The 16,351-nt window shown below is 39.1% G+C and overlaps 1 protein-coding gene across 2 annotated transcripts in view; it reads right to left on the bottom strand.

Moving 5' to 3' along the window:
• The window catches only part of sema5a (sema domain, seven thrombospondin repeats (type 1 and type 1-like), transmembrane domain (TM) and short cytoplasmic domain, (semaphorin) 5A), a 100,766-nt gene extending 84,961 nt beyond the window's left edge, over positions 1-15,805 (bottom strand). The window contains exon 1 of one of the 2 annotated variants that reach the window (XM_064333145.1): positions 15,327-15,805. The gene's annotated coding sequence lies outside the window, so the exon portion shown is untranslated. The remainder of the gene's footprint in view (positions 1-15,326) is intronic. The other variant, XM_064333144.1, reaches the window with a different exon arrangement.
• Positions 15,806-16,351: the final 546 nt, after the last annotated feature.

The raw sequence follows: 16,351 nt of genomic DNA, 5'->3' as shown, positions 1-16,351 counted from the left end.
ATACATACCAAAAAATGTAGTTCAGTAGTACAGTAAGTCACACTTATGCTAATTCATGAGATATTCATCATATCTAGTGAATTAGCACACCCTCCATTTTCAGTGATTTATGAAGATCAGCTCAGAAAAGCTCCGTAAAATGATACACTTTATATTTTGTGTTTTACAGCAAGAAAGCAACAGTACCATAGCATAGTGGAAAAATTGCCCACGGGAGCAAAAATTAATAATTAATAGAGAACATTTTTTCCACTGTCTTTACTGCATATTGTCTAAAATATGGAAATTATTTCACCATTACCGAATGAAATGAGATGTTTTGCTGCACTCAGTGCTCCCTCCAGAAACAATGAGAAACTCTGCATCTATCGGATCTATGAACTGCCCATCTGATAAATCCTGTAATTGCCTTTTTCTGTTTACTGTATTAAGGCTCTACTACATCAAGGATGGGAAGCACAGGTCATTTTGGGCCACAAGTTTACTTTCAAACTCCACTCTTAATCACTTCATTGAAATCATTACCAGAAGGAAAGTCTGCTCGAAAGGATCAAAAGACCATGAAGTAGGTGTTAATCCAAATGTATCAGTGCCTGTAAAATATTGACAGCTGTAGTCGCCCATTCCTGCAGTTCCGCCTAGCTGCCATTAAGAGACGTGTTAAATGTGCTCGGCATTCATTGTGGTAATTGCACACTGACTAGTTAGAAAAATCACATATAGCAATGGCATCAGTGACTGTGTGAGCCAAGCACGTGGCTTAAAATAATTTTTGACATTGGCTGTGTAAACATATGTAATAAAAGCCATTTCTGGTAGCCCAAGGTCAACATTGTACGGCTCGGTCTGTAAATTGTCAGTGCAAGTGCTTATGAGGGTGTGAGAAACCAGCAGCAGTTTATCCCAAATTGTAAGACAAGCTTATCAAGCATATCATAATGTTAGCAGCACAAAATCCTAGCCATACAGACAACAGACAACAGGCTTCTCAGGGGGAATATTCAACAATCTGTACTATCATGAACGCATACGTAATGTTCTATTCAGATTTCAAGTGGATATCCCGTAAATGCAACTTGAAGTGTCATCTGTGGTCAGAATGCTTAATCTCTTACAGAAATCTCTTAAACAGCAGAATAAGAACTTTCTCATAAGAAGGTAGAAAAAGTGCACAAATGCAAACCAGCAACTTAAAACTGGAAGTCTTATTATGGCTAGCTTCACAGAGCTTTATGCAGCCTACCTGTGAGTTCTGGTCAATTCTGTTTAAGCATTACAAAGTAAAATTATTGCAATGCAAATTCGAATTATGCAGTTCAAATTCAATTTCTGCTGGCACTAATTTATGCCCATAAACATCCCTCCACTGCAACATTGTTTCCCGCTCCAGTAGGGACGAACAGGCTCATGCTCTTGCACGCCCCTGACCAGAATTCAGAACCTGGAAGTTTACCTGTTACATAGATGTGTAACAATGGGTACCACTTGTTTAACATTCTGATGTTAGAAATAAAAGACATAAATTAACTGAGTGTTATTTATGCACAATGAAATTAAATAAGCCCCAAAAATAAATAAATGAATAAATGCAAAAATAAAACGGCACATGGTGATGCGTATGTCACTTGCAGTGTGCTACGTTGTTTCTTTCTCACTTCAGAAGACCGAGGCGGGAGAAAGTTGGAAACCTTCGACATAATCAAGAAATGACTTGAAAATAATTAGAAATCGCACAACTCAAATGATTAATTCAGGCTGACTTTGACACTGAACTTTTACATATTTTATAGAAAGAGTATTTCACATGGAATCTAATTAATTTCCAGTCTCCCAGGCACACTACCCACAAAGGCAGCAATGTAAAACAGGGCTGTTTAAACAGATTCACATAAGGCCACTGAAAAAAAGAGAAGTGATAATGTCACCTTTCTCGCAGAAAAACACAATTTTGCAATTTTGTGGACACATTTCAAAATGATCAGGCCTTATGGAGCAGCTGCATTATTGTGGCACATAGTAGATCTATACAAAGCTTGGTGGTTGGCATACATTGATGTGTGAACCACAGTTAAATGTGTGCACCACCACATCAAATGGCAAGCACAGCATCCCAAAAAAGAGAGAAAAAATGAATGAAAAAATGAAACCTGCTGTGGCACACACAGCTGAAATCCCGTAAGTAAGCTTTCTTTGAAAGTGCAGTATAGATTCAGTTTTTTGTTTTTCCACCTACCCCAATGATTCAGGGGTAGGTTCTCTGCTTGGATCATCATTTTTCACGTAATAACAACACACACCCAGACTAAAAACTGCTAACAAGTACTAGATGCATCTGATCCTTGAGCAAGACTAATCTGTGTTATTAAAAGTAATTTTCCAGCTGCACAAAAAAGATACCATACAAGGCAATTTTTTTATTTGGGGAATTATAATACAGTGTCCCAACGGGACAGTGGTGGGTCTATAATAATTTTCAGAAGGCACGCTCCACTCCTGTGAATCAGACGTTGGTAAAGACCAGGTGTGAGTAGCAGAAGGCTTTGTTGTTTAATTAGACCAGCGGGAAATTCCACGTATGCCTACACAGGCCAATGACTCCTGTTCTTTCATAGCTTTGTCTGAATCCTGCTGAATCTCCACCTCCCATCCACAGAGCACAACACACACACACACACACACACACACACACACACACACACACGTATATATATATATATATATATATATATAACTATGTATTTATACATATCTTCCAGGAACACCTGACTGAATAAACAGGAATGTGCAATGCAATAATAATTATATGTGTAAATGAGATGCACTTCCTTCAAATAAATATTTCAACAATTGTAGTATTGATATTTCAAGAATCTATTTTAAGCATACATGTTTTGCACTCTGTAGCCTTCTAATAGCCTAGCCTAAGCAAACTGCATTTTAACTAGAACACTAAAACACACCTAGCTACTTCTATTCAGCTACCAGCCTCCAATTCCTTATATAAACATCCTTAGTTTATCAAATTACTTAATGTCTCCATTTAAAATCTTAGAAAAATATATTCAAAACATTGCCAGAGACATCCTTGCCAGGCTGACCTTAAGCCCACACTCCAGGCCTCCTGCTCTGTTTGATGTAGACCCACAGGCTTACGCATGCAGCGCAGTTTCAAAGCGAGAGCAGATGTCCCCGCTTCACAGGAGTCCCAAACTGTTTCCCTTTTTTAAAAGAGTGTCTCAGATTGGGAGCAGGAGCACCCACAGTGGTGCATCTCCCACTGAAGTGACAGTTGATTTGTTTATTGCAGCTGTGTTATTACATCTACAGTGAAGTCAAAAAATCATGTTGCGTAGGGGTCACCCGTCCCACGCTTTCTGAGAAGACGCTTGTTTTTCTTCTTGTGTTTTGCTTTTAGACAACGCACTGGGTGGTAAGCCACGGAAACAAACACTTATATTCTTCACTGTGGAAAGAAATCAATTCAACGCCTCAAAGTAATAACACGTTGATTCGTTTGGAGTCTGTGGGTAGGACCAGAGCATCTGAGGAAAGCAACAGTGGACTTCACCATTGTAAACATCTCATCAGTTTTTTCAGCACAAACCAAATAACAAAACCCGAAAACTACTTTTCTCCGGACTCTAACTTGGCTGCCCATTATGTGCATTGCGGGATTTCTATAGCAAACGCCACTCTGTCATCTTTAAGACACACCAGAGATCAATGGTTGGCAGTGACTGGTGAATGAAATAAGACTTGGTGACTGACCTTAGCACAGCACACCACAAATTGTATGCTGTCCCTGAAAGATGCCATGAAAACTGCCTGTTCTAGGAGCCTCTGGAGGAAAATGTCCACAACCATGGACAGACTATGTTCTTCAGAATCAAATAAAAAAAAAAAGATTTTGTGGAACAAATTTTATTATTAGAATATTTGAAGTCATTCATTTCCAATTTAAAGTTTTGTGATACAATAAATCGGCATTCAAGCGTTTTAGTCTCACCTATATGAATAAGCATTTATCCAGCTGGACTCAGGTCACACGTGCTGGAACGATTTACTCGCTCGTATCTGATTCGGAAAGCCTCGAGCGGTCCTTGGTATAGATCCCGTAATGTTAGCTCACAGTTAAGACATGAGATAACATAATAACTTCCAGGCGCAATGCTGACCCGCGCTCTCTGGGCCTTGCTTTGGAAGGGAGGAGGCAGGAGAGGGGTGGAGTGTATTACCAGCCATAAAGAGCACCTGGGACATCCATAAATAACAGCCCACATGCCATAACATTGTGGCCTCTTGCATCTTCCCCAATGGTAATCGAATCAGGGTAGAACAACATCTCAATGGAGGCAGAGGAAGGGGTGGCTGATGGATGCAGCTGCAATAGCAAGGGTTATTCAGTTCCTTAACTTGGGAACATAGAAGTCTTGGGGGAAACAGCACTTTGTATGTTATACATGAACCAATGCCTCACGCACAGCTTATATCCATACTGAACAGCTTTAGTGTAAACATACTTCCTCTAGGCCTTTTCATATATATATTAGTCATGAAGGAGGGGGGAGGCATGGAGCTCTAAAATTCCATTAATCCGTTAGGAAATTCAAATATGTTCAGTCACACTTCATTGCCTTCTCGTTCTTAGGCACTAATGACACATTTAGAAATAAGCTATGATTCCCACTTCATATGTTCACAAGCAGTCAAGTTCATTTCCCCATAATAGTCCTGAGATGCTCTAAGCCTACCCAGGGGCTGATGTCCATGGTCATTAAAATTAGCACTGTTTTAGGGATATTGCATTTACACAATACAAGAAGAGAAAATATCTATTAACATGCTGTGTAAACAGAGTCTTTAAGACACCATTTTGGTATCACTTCAGTAAATACTCAAAATGTATGATTTTTAAAATAGATAAAAACTGGCAAATTAACTCACAGCAGTTGTTTAGAAGACCATCTAAATCAAAGTATGATTTCTTTCTGGTCATTATCTAATTTGCATCATGCCCTAGCTTCCCCATTGCTTTAATAACCAGCCATATCAGGAGTCTTGCAATCTAGTATTTGCAATTAAATTGTGAAACATGAATGCGACAAAGCAACAGTAACCAAGAACTCGTGCAGGTGGTATAAAAAATCTTTATACACTCAAAGATTCACAAAGGTTAAATATCTTAATAACATGTCTCAGAAAACCATCATGATGTTATAATTTTAGTACATGTCAGCATGCCTTCATTCTGTCCTCATCTAGGGAACTATGAGCAATGATAAAATAAGGGGCTGGCCATAAATAATGCTTTAATGAGCCAGCAACCATTTAGTTCAGTGATATGTATAACTCTCCCACACACCACCCCCTCCCCCCTCCCCCTGCCCTGCAGCATTCACCGGAAAGGGACACATGTGGTTTCCAGGTGTGTCTGTTTAATACAACATGGGCTTAGACTGAAAGACCTTTAATCCCAAATGGCTGTGTACTAAACTAGTTACTTTCACATTGGTGGTGTTCTGCTGTTCTCCATCATACCCCTTCAGAGAATCCTCTTCAGAAATAGGACAGAAATTTTAGTGTACAGTCAGTACACAGCCATAAGAGCAAATAATTGTTTCTATAGTAAAAGTGACAAAGGAAGCCCTATGACATATAGTTAGTTCATTTACTGCTTCACTATAAAACAGCTTGTAGTTTACTTTTCTGAAACAATTGATATGGAGAAAGTGCAATGTCAAATGGCAGTTCATAACAAAATATACTTCATAGTTCCACAATGAAGAACAAATACCAAAAAAGTGAAGTTCTCTCTTTGCATTTTTTTAAAATTCTAAATGCTTAGAAGAACCCTTAGAAGAATGCAATCTAGAGGACATCCAGTGCAACTTCTAGAAGATACAAATGCAGAAACCGGCAGCAAGTAAGCATGATTTTAATAAGCGTCATAACACCCTTCATTTTATATTGCCCACCAATCAATTAATTGATTCTATCATAAAACATTTTTGAAGAGCAAATCAGAGCTGCAAATGGATGTTTTTTCTTCCTAGCAAGAAGTCTTCCAGTGACAAGCCAAGTGAGCAAGCACAAGCACAAGGTGTTCTAGTAGTGAACTAGAAGTCTGATGTCACAGCAGACGTGAGAACATCTGTGCACAAACGGGGCTGTGGTGGCCTCAAGTAATTGCCTGAGGTCACAATCATTTTTTGCTACTTAACATCCAATGGCATTTAGCCCGTAACAATTTGCCAAAAGGAACCATTAGACAAACTGCTCTGTTGAAAAGGGTTTGCAGGCTGCCCTCAAACCGTTCTTGTGTGATGGAAACCAGACCCGTGAAATAATTCTTTTCCACAAGGCAGACCAGCAAATATCAGAGGACCTCTTTCGACAAAGGAGAAAATCCACCGTATCTGAATGCGTCACAGCTTAAAGTGCACAGCACACAAAAGTATGTTTCACTTCAGCTCAATTTCATGACCGCTCTGCTTGACCTCACAACAAGTTGGCTCTACCCTCTTGGGATGTCAGCATAATGATAGACAGAGGAAAAGGCCACCAAACCGTACCACAGCTAAGAAGTCACAGTTGCTTCTGTCTGTCAGCAAATGAGAGCCCAAGGCAATAGAATGAACTTGTTATTGTGCCTCAGAGGACCTGGGCGTATATACTGTACTAGGTTATAAAAGTGCGTGTTGTGCTGGATGTGAAAACTCCTGCTGGTACAAATATTGGAAGATCACCAGCACTCAGTGAAACAATTGTTCACTGACACTGCACTTGATTTACACACTACTTGTTCAACATGTTGTGCCCTCCTCTTGCCTCCCAGTGGAGTGGAGTTATTTCAAATTCATTGCCTCCAGTGACAAAGCACCCATACAGAGACCCTGCTCCCAGTCAGAATAACAGTAGGATAACTGTTTGTTTAGGGAACCATTATGTGGACTGGATTGGAACCCCACAAAAGGGCTCAGTCCAGTGATTGAAAAGCATTCCAGGTTCGCAGGTCATTACCTGGCAGTAATAGTGCCACAGGCCCTTGCTTACAGTTTACCTGGAACAACCCTGGCCTGGGCCAAGAGTCGGGAGTGCTCTACCACCACATGGGCAAATTGCATTTTGTCTGAACCTGAAAAGCGCAAACAGTCTGCTGGGATTATATTTTCAGTATTGGGCGTATGATCTCAGCTTGACCACGAGTGAAACCTTATCTCCTCCTTCCGGCCTCGGGCCCGATGCAGCCATGCAAACAACCTCAGCTGTGACCCCCTGAACAGCGAGGCAGAGACAGAAATAGATGAACGCGTAGCGCTGTGCGATATAAACATGGAGACACTTCTATACTCACAGAGGTAGTCCCATTCAAATCATTAGGTTTAGAATACTTCCTCAGATTAAAATGGTAGAGTATATATGCACAGCTCCAGGAAAACACAAATGCACTATTTGATCTGCTTTACTTCAGAAATCAATCCAACCAAGACACTCAGCACAAGCACTTAGTATAGGCTTAAGCATTTCCTTCCTTAAACTCCTTTTTTTTTCTCTCCAATGCATTAGCAAATCCTGTGGCTGACTGCACTTTGAGATATGTATGACTCAGATTGACTGCCTGAAAATTAATTTCAGGCTTTAAAATAAACTACATTCATCCCACAAGAGAACAAAACTCTTATTGATCTCTCATGGGCTTAGCCTTCCAGGGCACTGACTTCAATACAAAGCACTCAATCAACACATTTAAACTGCACAGCATACAGTACATGGACACTATTTGATCACTCAGAGCTTTAGCCTCTAAAATGAGGTTAGAAAAAGGCTGACCCCTCAGAAATGATGTGTCTGAAGCTTTTGCATTGATCAGTTGGTGGTCTGTCTGGATAAAATATAAAAGCCACATTTTCAACTAATGGTCTTCTTCACATTTATTAGACTCTTTGAGTGTAATAAGCTGCTGTACTCTATGTCTGGCATTTCATAATAATAATCAAACTGTAAGTAGTGAATAATAAATCATGAAATTTTTTAGTAATTGTCATTATACTGCATTTAATTTGCTTCGTACATAGCAAAGGAGTAATAAAAACTGAGATGTGCTCTCTCTCCCTCCCTCTCTTTCACACACACGCACGCATGCACGCACGCACACACGCATGCATGCACGCACACACAAATAAAACTTCAGTTATAGGCACAGGACACGGAGTCATTTCCAAGCTCTCTCAAAGGAGGAGGTTTCAAGATTCTAAACTCTTTCAGAATTCTGTGAGACACAGTAAAAAGTTAAAATGTAGTTTTCCCACTGTACTTCCTGTCAGATCACTGCCTGACTTCTGTTGCTTCATTGCTTTACCTGTCAAGACTCATGATGCATATGATCTTTTCAATAAAGTGGGTACATAAATACACATTAGACACACCATCAAAAAAATGCTGCGTTTCACAATAAGCTAAAACAATGAGCATGGCTTCCTGGCATTTAATGAAAAAAAAACATGAATCAGCTCTCTTATTCAGACCTCCGAGTTCTCAAATTATTATTATTATTATTATTATTATTATTATTATTTTCAACTTTAATAGATTTATTGAGTCATGTAATGAGTATCTAGTATTCTGTTAATAAAATTAATACATTGGTTGTCTACCTGGGTAACTTACTTTTATTAGTTCCAGACTTCCTGAGCTAAACTCCAAATCAATTTGTAAAGGGAATTCCAAGTGTTATTTTTTTACTTATTTTTAGGAATGTTTGCATGCGAAAGACAGAGAGACAGCTAAGCAGAAGCCTAGAGGACCTCAAGGAGGGTAGACATGTTTTGCAAACAGCTTCTGCAGTGAGTGATGGTCCAAGTTGACAGGAACTTTCAGATGTCAAGAGAGGCAAACACAAATGCTTCCCGGGTGAGAAAGCACATTTCCACTCCAGTCCCAATCCACTCTTTCACTGAGCCAGCCATGCTTCAATGTTTATTTCCAATGTCCTCATGCTAGCAAACTATCGCTATATTCACAATGAGAATATGTGAATGTTCAACGTATTTATTTCTGGATTCACTGCTGTACATAAATTATTTGTGAGGCAGTGAATTCAAATTTTATTATCATTATTATATTTCACTATCAAGAATTGTGAGGATTATAATTAATGTTACTGCATGATATGGATTTGGCCACACCACTCAAACACCTGCTTGCTTAAGAGTACATCATCAATAAAGCACACATTCCTTTTGAAGATGTGCACAAATAATCATTAGGGGGTTCTTTGAGTGTTACACTATCCTGTGTCATACAGCCACCCAGGGTGGCTCAGGATAAAGCTATGCAAGCCTGCGCTTCAATCAAAGTGAGTGAAAATCAAGCGGTCCTTGGCATTCCATCCAGACCACCTTTGAGGACGAAGAAAACACTGGGTGTTACTCCTCCACCGTGCATTCCCGGTCCGGGCCAACGCAATTGTGGGCATTGCAAGAGGCGGCCCCCCGGTTCTGCCATTGGAACAGCCAGCCCTGTCAAAACGAGAGGCGTGCAGCCTGCTGGCAAGCCACCTGCCTGTCCCACTCATTAATGAGTTTCTGTGGACTCAGTGCTTGCCCACCAGGGAGCAAACTCCTGGCCCTCTGAATCAATCTCGATACCCTCTAAGGCCCTGGCCCCTGTGCCAGATATCCACACATCCTGAAGCACTGGCAGTGATGGATGGAGTCAGCACCAGAGACATCCTCACAGAACGGCAGGGGGTCTGAGAGAACCATCAACAACTCAATTTCACTTCGGTCCTGAGACACACATATTCAGCCGCTGCTCCCACAAGCTGCCTCAATGCAGATTGGGGTCAGCTGAGCACCTGGCCGGAATCTTAACAACTTAACGGCATGGGAGCTTTATGGGTTTGCTCTTTCGGTCACAGACAGAGTCCGGTTACGACAATGAGCGCGCTCCCCAAAGACTTTTCTGCAGGGGTCAAAGCAGTTCCCTGTCATAGGTCATTAAAGGTCATGTGAACTTTGGGAGATTTAAAATGGGTGCTAGACATGACCTTCCCCTGAATCACCTCGTGGCAAGAACTTGTCATTTCTAAAACAGAGATCTAACAAAAGACGAAGTTCACAAATTAAGTGATGTCTCAGTTGTTGAAATGTAACTGAAAAGGTGCGATGCTATTAAAAATAAAATTAAAATAAAGGAGTAAGTGGTAATAGAGACTGTTACATGCCATGTCTCACTTGTAGGTCCTGTGACAGCAGCGCCATATCACTAAACTAAAAATAGCACAGCAACCTCTACGAAAAATAGTAGTAGAGCTAAACCTCTTATCAGAGACCTATTCTCATATTTTCAGGCAGGATATACACCATTTAATCTCTTGGCTCATACTTCAGAGACTCTGATATACAGCTGAAAACTGTCATAGTTTCTCAGTCAGTAAACACGTTGCTAGGCTTATGTTTAGGAGAAATGCCATTCAGAAATATTCAGCTGTGAAGTGCACCTGAGGCTCCAACATGTTACTGTTAACCATGTTTTCAGCACATCCATTACTGTTTGAGAGTGAATGCTGCCACAGTATGTTAATGAGGTTTGGGGTGAAAATGTGACCATATATACATATTATAACATTCACTGAAAGCTAAACGGGGAGAAAACGGAGCTATTAATACTGATACTATTCGGTGTTGTTTCAAACCGGTGCTTTCATTATCAGACAACAGTTCTGGAAGTTGGTGAAGACAAGATGCCATGCATCTGCAGTTCTCCTCTAGCCACTCGAGATGGAGATAAAGGCAATGCAGAAATGCATGAGTCTGAAGCAGACAAGCCCTCAGCACTTAGGTTTGTGGCAGCAGCACTCTGCATACCAGTGTATTAGAGCACTCTATCACCTCCCAGGTCCAGCTGGCAGAATGCTGAGAGACCAGCCATGACGTGACCCTTACTAGTTACTAGTGTTTCTGAAACGAGTCTGTTGTTTTCTGCTCCAGTATTAGCCACCACACTATTTCCTGGATCCATTCATGCAAACAACTGGCAATAAGCTGACTCAATTATTATGTATTATATTATTATAGGTAAAGCTTGTGCTTCTGTTTTACCATTGTACAACATCTTACTTATCTTCTCCACTGTAGACATATTTCCCTGAAATATATACCTGAAGTTCGACAAATTTAACACAAGGTGCACAAAAGGTGATATTTTCTATTAAGGCAAAATAGCCTATTGGCAAAAAACAAATGATAATGTACTTAAACCATACTGTAGCTTTGAAAGATATGCAATTATTCCAATGCCCATTGTTCAGGTATAAACGTATAACACAGCCCACAATGAAATATTTTTGCAGCCTTCTTTAGTCACTATGGGAACCACATAAAACGTGAATAATTTGAACCTTTAAAGCCAGCAGGCAATAAACTTTCATTTTGCAAACACTTTCTCCAGCAATCTCCATGGTGCATCGTGGGCACTTCAACTCCCTCCCAGGGGCAAGGAGGTAACCATAGTAACACTGCCATATCTCAAAAACTGGATGAGGGGAAAAAAGAAAAGGCTTATTTACAACCAACCGGACTTTCTTTTATTATACACAAGCAGAGGCAAGGAGGCTGCCTAAATTACGTCCAGAACACAAGCCTGATTGTAGAGTAAAGAGTCCCCCCAGGCTAGGGCAGACAGTTGGAATAACCTCCCATGGACTGTCTCACTTTGACACTCATGATTCCGTTATCAAGTGACACAGTAATGTGCCAGAAAAATATATCAGCTAACAAAATGCTTTTTCATATCGATAATCACAACTGGTGCCCTGGTGCTGAGGCTAATTCTTTTTTTGCAAAAACATATACAAACTGATGTATACACCAATACAGTGTATCCATCAGTTTTCAGTTTTTTTTTTCCTGTATAAATGTTGATCAGAGTTTAAAGTATTCAATATCACCGTCTTGTACCCATCCCTATTTTGTTAGATAAAATGTCATTTTAATACCCCACATAATTAAATATCAAGCTACTTAGGCCTACTGTCAATCACTTCCTGAACATTCTGGGACTTCTCAACAATGGCTGGCTACTTGATTATGTTTAGCTTTTAATTCAAAGTATTTAAAGTTTTAGAATTTTGCAATCGAAATATTTCTTAATACAAGTTATTGCTCCCCTTTTGAAGAAGGTCAACAACAATATATACAGTATGTATTAAATATTTAAAATATGTGTATAAGTAGCCATTAATATCATAAAAAGAACACATCATTCTCACAACTTTCCTAACTTTTACTACATACATTGCAGGGTACATACTGTAGCCAACTGTTTAAGTGACCTTCTTATTTTGTACATTGTCTCTGGCAAATCACAATAACAGGTGCTAGTAAACTGCAAAAGCCATGAAGCTCCTAGGTAAGGCAAGAAATATCACAATTAGTGGTAGGAGTAGTTGTGTTGGGCAGGCTTGGAAATGTTACGTTTTTATATTACTCATGATACTGGGCAGCATGATTGTAAAAATACAAATTGCAGTCCACAGCTCATTTCCCTGACCATCTATATTTGAAAGTATTTATTATTCTAGAAAGGTACCATAATTCTGCAATTCATGGGCAACTGTTAGGAAATGGAAAGTTTAAGCATGTTTTCCAGTTGTACAGTAAACGCATGTTATTTTACAGCATTGATTATCATGTCTTACATTTGGAACACTCTGCTTCTCAGATCTGAGAGACATGACAAACAGTGGCACATTCACCAGAAGTTCAAAAGCTTGGTTATTGGATAGTCAACAGTGCCAACTTGACATCTAAATATGCTGTCAGTATTAGCTTTTATGCCTTCTCACGTCTGTTAAGTCAGTCCTAAACTGCACGCGTGTTGTGTCACATTGTCTTTGCATGTCAACATGTGATGCACAGTCTTGCGCTGCCTAAATGGTTTTAATGCTTTAATACCCTCTACATGTACCTGTTTTGTGTCGTAAATGCCTGCCTCGTGTGCTCCATTTGTTTCTTTGCATGTGTCTGCTTCTGTGCTGCTTAAGGCTGCTTATAAGTTCTGTGTGCTAGTTTTGATGTGCTTTTAATATTGTATTATGGCTTCTTGTTTGGTCAGTGTTGTGATCAATGTGTAAACATCAGCCTGCTCAGTGACAGCGGATGAAAATTAGCCATTTGGCTAAATCTGGCATATTTACATCACAGAATAGTCATGTTGATCAATGTGCATTGTCCCTGTCAAATAAATACAAAAACAAAAATAAATAAAATTGAAAAAAAGAGGGTAATTCAAGGGGAAAAAATCAACAAACGACTAAATGCCCGTAATGACTGTCAGGTCAGCATAATGACTCAATTATGTAAGTGCAGATGAGTTTATCCTTGTGTTTACTGTCATTGTGTTTGCTGAAAAATATTCTCACTATGACACCAAAAGCATCAATCGTGATAATGGTTCCCTCATCTCAAATGGTTCCCTTTCTAGAAGGATTTTTTGCACCTTTTTCCTACTGACAGTGTTCAGTTTCATCAACTCAAAGTGTCCCAGCGTTGTACTGTAATATACACCAGTAACATTGCCTAAAGGTACTTTAGGAGATTATTTTTCAATTCAGCACTTTCTTTCCCTTTTTCTCCATTCTAATATCTTCAGGGAGTTTCATGACCATGTCCTTCTGAAAGGATGAACTCAGAGAGCCCTCCTCTCCTAAGATCGGAAAGTAATTTCAGCATCTGTTCCAGGGTCACTCTTTTTCCACTAACTCTGTGGAGGAACATTCAGAGCTTGGCCAGGTGGTCCACACTCAAAATCAACAAGACTATCACTGCAACCCCTTTTAAATTCTCACTGCTAGAAACTGGCATTGCTTCATGACAACACCTAATTAAACCTAAACATCCTCTCACATAATTGCAAATTCAATAAAAACTTAACTAATGTCAAAGCAAGATTACAATAACAAATCTTGTCTAGCAGTCAAATAAAAAGTTTGTCAGTTTACCTACATCAATTATAGTCTGCACCTAAGTGAAGTTATTTGTTCTCTTGTCTTTTTTAATTCCAACCCACTCACACCCACCCACATAAGGAGGTCAGGGAAGGTAGTGCATTTTGGTGGGGCACAGCAGAGACTCATTCTCAAAAAGGACGCTCTTCATGATCAAACCCAAGAGAATTTGATGTAACAGTTCAACACATTACAACATTTAATAATATGGTAGAGTTTTAATTACGAAGACAGATTATGCTGTAAAGACTGTAAGAACATTGAAGAATAATAAAGATAGGCTACTACAGATATAACCAATGCACGCCTGCTTAACTCTGGTTTACTGCTTATACAATCACAAGTTCAGAACATGGGGAATGACCCAACACCTAACCTTCACTATAATCAGTCCAGAGATTTTTTCAGATTGAATTGACCGTGGATTTGACCATGAATAAATCAATATGCAAACATTGACGTTAGTAGGTGCAATGAAATAGCTGATATTCTATAAATTGTATCATTTCAACAAACAAGTTTATTTTTACAATTCTCAAAAAACACTTCAAACAGAACAGCTACAGTGTTTGGCAAAAATAATGAATTAATAAAACATAAATAACCAAATAAATAAAATGTTGATCTGTGTTTAGGCAATACTAAAATATAAAATTTGGCCAAATACATTTAATTTGAATATTTTAGTGAAATTACACAGCGACTTTTTATTACTATTCTGAGCAACTACGTTTCAGAAAATAATCTCTCTGTTACCACCACCTTGCGGTGAAAGTGGATAATGCTACTTGATAACAACGAACAGATAAATTGCTATACTGTCTGGGCAATCACTGCCATTTAGATATTGTTTGCCATTTAGACAAAATGATCTTCTTTCTGCAGAAATTTAAATGAGTAGCGTTATCCGAATAACTGCAAATCAGCTATTTTTGTTTGCTTGTTCTCATACATCATCATCTCCACGTTACCCCTTACCTGTATAAATAAGCTTAAAGCAACTAACTTGTAACTATATAAGAAATAACTTCAGCAAAAACGGATGTTAAAAAACTGTTCACATTGCATACACTGGTTAAATGTGGATAAATATAGAGGGAAGTAACAATTCACCATTATTCTTCAAACTGCGTTGCCAAAATAATTGCAGAATGCAGACGTCTAAGTCATTAATCATTACACTAATTGCTAGCAACATCTCTGAAGTGAAAGTAGCAGATAATGCCGCCTTAAGTAAAACGGCAATTGTGCGTATAAATAAACTAGTTCTAAGAATCCCTGCCTACTAATAAAATAACGGCATTTACAGAGTACTTACGAAGTAAGGTATCCCGCTATTCCAGTTCATCTAGTTGGGACGTTGCAGCAAGTCAACCAGTTTAAAGGATAATGCTCAGACAGTACCGATGAGCTCAATGTAAAGTTGCAGTAATCCCAGTTTCAGCGAGTTATCCTCAGCGACAGTCAAATGACTCAGTATCTGTCTATATAGTATAAATCACTGCCTCCCTCTGGACCTAGATACAGTATCTATTTTTCCCGTTTTGCGTTCACTGTTCGTAAGAAGAAACCAGACACCCACTTTACTATAAACAATGGATGCGGCCAACCCGTAGGGGAGGTAAACGTCAGAGAACTAAGCAAACTTTATATTTTAAACTAAAGTCGAGATGGTATAATCAGCGATAACAGCTTTATGACATTTTCGCTCGCGCAAACATATACTATTTTGTTTTTAGAAATCCCAGCCTTCAACATGGTTAGGGAAAGTGCGCTCCCCCCTTAAGCGTTCGTAAAATCGGACCTTAAATGGTCCCTTCCAACATAACCGCTGCACAAGACGTGGCATGGGGCATAGTCGGGAAGATCAAACGAAGTCGAGAGGCCGTTTAAATGCCCTGCCTTTGCACGCGAATGCAACTCCAAATACAATAAATACATCAATTTAAAAAAGGTATTTATTTATTTATTTTATTTTATTTTTTAATTCGTTGAAACAGTTGCACCACAATATTCTCCGAGCAATACCATCGTGTACTTTCCCTAATGATCACTAGATTGATATCAATTATCGTAAATAGTTAATCAAAATCGCTGCCTCGATCATTAGAGGTAAATTTCTCTAAAGATTGATTCCATAGGTATACGTTGCTATTCACAATAGTAAATACTTGGTCGTTTCTTATACTGAGTTTGGAATTTTTTTTTTTTTTTTTCCTGTTTTGTGATGGCTGGTATTGGCGTAATTGACGAACGTAGCAAAGTGTGTCAGTCATTGGCTCCATAATAGGCCTATCTGTTGGTCTCTTAAATATTATATTCTCTTTTGCAGAAGTGCCACAA

This window comes from Anguilla rostrata, chromosome 4, assembly GCF_018555375.3.
Source record: "Anguilla rostrata isolate EN2019 chromosome 4, ASM1855537v3, whole genome shotgun sequence".
NCBI classification, from domain to species: domain Eukaryota; kingdom Metazoa; phylum Chordata; class Actinopteri; order Anguilliformes; family Anguillidae; genus Anguilla; species Anguilla rostrata.
This window is presented reverse-complemented; position numbering and strand designations above follow the sequence as displayed.